The sequence below is a fragment of the Palaemon carinicauda genome, chromosome 8 (genome assembly GCF_036898095.1).
Source record: "Palaemon carinicauda isolate YSFRI2023 chromosome 8, ASM3689809v2, whole genome shotgun sequence".
Lineage (NCBI taxonomy): Eukaryota > Metazoa > Arthropoda > Malacostraca > Decapoda > Palaemonidae > Palaemon > Palaemon carinicauda.
The window spans coordinates 170,240,823-170,245,822 of NC_090732.1; the positions used below are offsets into that span (position 1 = coordinate 170,240,823).

The 5,000-nt window shown below is 31.1% G+C and overlaps 1 protein-coding gene across 2 annotated transcripts in view; it reads left to right on the forward strand.

Moving 5' to 3' along the window:
- Window positions 1–5,000, forward strand: part of LOC137646128 (homeobox protein OTX2-like) — a 402,842-nt gene that overhangs the window by 322,400 nt on the left and 75,442 nt on the right. The window lies entirely within an intron of this gene.

A 5,000-nucleotide genomic window follows, 5' to 3' on the forward strand; every position in this document is an offset into this window, starting at 1 on the left:
ATCAAAATTTTTAATTAATAATAATAATAATAATAATAATAATAATAATAATAATAATAATAATAATAATAATAATAATAATAATAATATTCATAAGGTAATTTTTAACCAATATCTTAGATAATGCTATACAATAGGAAATACATTTAAATGGATTAATTAAGCCAACAAAAGCTTACGAAGGTAAAAGGCAATAATCACTAAATATTGGGAAATCTCAGATATAGAAGTATAAGGAAATTTTATCATCATATCTTGTGGTGTTAACATTCTTTACACTTTTTATTAACATTTGTATCAACATTGCATCCTTATTACATTCGTAGAGGTCAAAATCTGTACAGATTGGTCCCTTTTCACACCCACGAAATAGGTGTTCCACTGTCTGGATGGGATACCAACACGGGCACTTGGCTGGATGGGATACCAACACGGGCCCTTGGCTGGATGGGATACCAACACGGGCCCTTGGCTGGATGGGATACCAACACGGGCCCTTGGCTGGATGGGATACCAACACGGGCCCTTGGCTGGATGGGATACCAACACGGGCACTTGGCAAAGGGGGCAAAGAACCCCTTATTAAGACTGAACTTATAGACGCCTTTTCTCTTTTCTCTACATATGAACACACCCGAATGTTATAAGAATATAATTTCAAACCTAATTTCAACACGGAAATTTTCCGTAAAAATATACTGTTATTAGCCGCATTTCAGTAAAATACAGTTGACCGCATTTTTTACCTTACTTTGTTATTATCTTTTACGGGTTTGTGACCGTAAGATCACCCCTATACGCAATATATCCATTTTGAAAACGGCAAATGCACGGCAAGATTTATTCAAGGATATTCCACAGTTGTTACGGCAAATTTTTAACTGTGTAGGACCTTTTCAGAGACAGGAGTTGACTAACAAAGGGATCTAGATTCTATAGTCAGCCCATTTATGTACAGTACTTGTTGAATCCCAATCTTCTATTGGAGATAATTACATTAAAGATAAACTAAGCAACATAGTGTTTATGTACTTTCACTACCAAATGAAACCTACACACGAACACGCACACTAATGTTCTGAGAGTATAAAATCGAAGTACGTTTAAAATTAAATAAGTTAAGCAATACAATAAAAAAGAGAAAATATCTATTATAATAAAACATGTCACCCACACACGAACACACAAATTGAGGTACGATTAAAATGAAATACGCTGAGCAATAAAATAAAAAAGAGAAAATATCTATCGGAAAAAAACCTGTTACCTACACACGAACACACACGAATGTTCTAAGAATATAAAATTGAATTACGTTTAAAATGAAATAAGTTGAGCAATAACATAAAAAAGAGAAAATATTTGTTAGAAAAAACGTGTCACCTACATACGAACACACACAAATGTTCTATGAGTATAAAATTGAGGTAGGATTAAAATCAAATACATTGAGCAATCAAATAAAAGAGAGAAAATATCTATTAGAAAAAAAAAACGTGTCACCTACATACGAACACACACAAAGAGTATAAAACTGTGGTACGTTTAAAATTAAATATGTTGAGCCAAAAAAATAAAAGAGAAAATATATATTATAAAAAACGTGTAACTTACATACGAACACAAACAAATGTTCCATGAGTATAAAATTAAAGTACGTTTAAAATCAAATAAGTTGCGTAAAAAAAAAAAAAAAAAAAATCTATCAGAAAAGACGGGTCCTTGGTTAAAAGGGTATTCTTTTTAGCTGAATCTACCCAATAACCCACCTACTGCATTAAACAAGAAGAAGAGTGATGCATTGCGAAAAGTGGCTTAGTATTCCATTAGTAGTAGTAATATGGCAGAGTAGAAAGTATTTGAATATTTGTTACAAATATCGTAAGAAATTACGATTTACGATACCGAGTAAGTTTGGAATCTCTTCCAAGATTTCAGATAGTGAAATGCAACATATTGTAAGACAACTTATTAATATGCCAACTATGTCACAACAATAATAATTCTAATAACTTTATAAATAAGGATAATTTTAATAATCTTAATAATAATCATTTTAATAACTTTAATAATTTTGATAATTTCAAAATTAATATTAAAAACTTTAATAATAATAATAATAATAATAATAATAATAATATATAATAATAATAATAATAATAACTTTAATAATAATAATTGTAATAACTAAAAAAAATATATTAATAATAATAATAATTCTAATAACTTTAATAATAATAATAATAATAATAATAATAATAATAATAATAATAATAATAATAATAATAATAAAGGCTGGAAAAGAAGAGACTGTGGATTACTTACAGATATCCATTACTGTTTTAAAAAGGCATTTAAACCAATGTAACCAAAATCTCATAAAGTAAAGACTAGAATGTAGAGAAAATTAAAAAATCCTTTAAGATAAATAAAAATGTTAAGCACACGAGTAACATTTTAACTAATAAACGGGACTTGATATGTCAACCTGTTCCACTGACTCAACTAGTTTATTATCATTATTATTATTATTATTATTATTATTATTATTATTATTATTGTTAATTATAATTATATGTTATCATTAATATTATTCTTATTTTTATTATTATTATTATATTATTATTAATGTTGTTGTTGTTGTTATTATAGGCTAAGCAACCACCCTAGTGGGAAAAGTAGGTTGCTCTAAGCCCAATGGTTCCAAAAGGAAAAATAGCCCAGTGATGAAAGGAAAACATTTAACAGATAAAATAGTGTCCAAGTGTACCCTTATGCAAGAGAACTAAAACCCAAGACAGTGGAAAACCATGATACAGAGGCTATGACAGTACCCAATAATAGAGAAACAATGGTATGATATTGAAATGTACTTCTCCTAGAAGAGCTTTTAAATGTAGCTAGTCTCTTCTCAATTACCAGGTTGCTATAAGCCCAAGGGCTACAAAAGGAAAAATAGCCCAGTGAGGAAAGGAAAACATTTAACAGATAAAATAGTGTGTCTGAGTATACCCTCAAGCAAGAAAACTCTACCCAAGACAGTGAAAGACCATAGTACATAGGCTATGGCAATACCCAAGAATAGAGAACAATGGTATGATATTGAAATGTACTTCTCCTAGAAGAGATTTTTAACGTAGTTAGTCTCTTCTACAATTACCAAGTGGAAAGTAAGCATTGATTAAGAATACCATTCCATAAATTAGCATCAGATGGAATAAAACTTACAGAATACTGAGACTCATAAGAAAAGACAAGCCTGTCAGAGTTAACTGCATACCATGTAGTAGGCTTACGTAATTGATGATAAAACTGGTAAAATTCGAAAACAAATAATGGTCAATGGTGGCCGATGAGGTAACGTTCCCATAGGAAGAATTCCAGACTGGGGATCGAGTCCCGCTCGTACTCCTTAGTTTCTTTGGTCACTGCAACCTCACCCTCCTTGTGAGCTAAGGATGAGGGGTTTGGGGAGCCTATAGGTCTATCCGCTGAGACATCAGCTGCCATTGCCTGGCCCTCCTTGGTCCTAGCTTTGGTGGAGAGGGGGCTTGGGGGCTGATCATATGTAGCCTATATATGGTCAGTCTCTAGGGCATTGTCCTGCTTGATAGGGCTATGTCACTGTCCGTTGCCTCTGCCGTTCATGGGCGGCCTTTAACCATTAAAATCTTAACAAAAGATAAATGTCCATAACAAATGACTTTAATAGATCACAATATTTTAGCCTAATAAAATTAGATTAAAAGAGAAAAATATTAAAAATATTAAAAGAGAAAAAGATAGAAATATTTTTTCTAATATGAAAAATTGAAAGAGAAAAAATAATCATATATATATATATATATATATATATATATATATATATATATATATATATATATATATATATATATATATATATATATATATATATAGAAAAAGCAACTCCAAAAAAGCTATTTTTTTCATTTTTTAATTTCCCAAAATAGACTAATACAAATTAATTAAAAGAGAAAAATATTATGATAAGAAAATTGAAAAAGAAAAAAATAACAATAAATAAAGAAAAAGCAACTCAAAAAAGGGAATTTTTTATTTCTTTTTATTTCCCAAATAATCATGAATATAGAAAAAGCAATTCTAAAAAGCTTTTTTTTTCATTTTTTCATTTTCCCATCCTACACCGATATGTGCCTCCGGAATTCGATAAAAAATATTTCTTTTTCTAATAAGGAAAATTAGAAGCGAAAAAATAATCATGAATATAAAAAAGCAACTATAAAAAGGGCATTTTTAAATTTTTTTTTATTTCCCAAATAATCATGAATATATAAAAACAAAAAACAAAAAAGCCATTTTATCATTTTTTTATTTCCCAAATAATCATGAATATAGAAAAAGCAACTAAAATAAAAGCTATTTTTTCATTTTTTCATTTTCCCATCCTACACCGATATGTGCCTCCGGAATTCGAAACTCTCAAAATTTCCATAAAGTTTTAGAGGTAACTTGAATAACAATAAACGGGCGAGGAAAGGACCGACGGCAAACGCTAAAAGCGAACATCAAATATGCAAAATCATCTGCCGTGTCTCTCTCTCTCTCTCTCTCTCTCTCTCTCTCTCTCTCTCTCTCTCTCCTCTCCTCTCTCTCTCTCTCTCTCTCCGGAATAAAACAACGCCATCGGGGAAAAAATACCGAAATGCATGGCGTAGTTGAGAGAGAGAGAGAGAGAGAGAGAGAGAGAGAGAGAGAGAGAGAGAGAGAGAGAGAGAGAGAGAGAGAAATCAAAATGCATGTCGTAGTGACAGGAAAAAACAAAATGCCTGTCGGAGAGGAGAGAGAGAGAGAGAGAGAGAGAGAGAGAGAGAGAGAGAGAGAGAGAGAGAGAGAGAGAGGAATCAAAATGCATGTCGCAGTGGGAGGAAAAACCGAAATGCCTGTCGTAAAGAGAGAGAGAGAGGATAACCATAATGCGTGTTGTAATGAGAGAGAGAGAGAGAGAGAGAGAGAGAGAG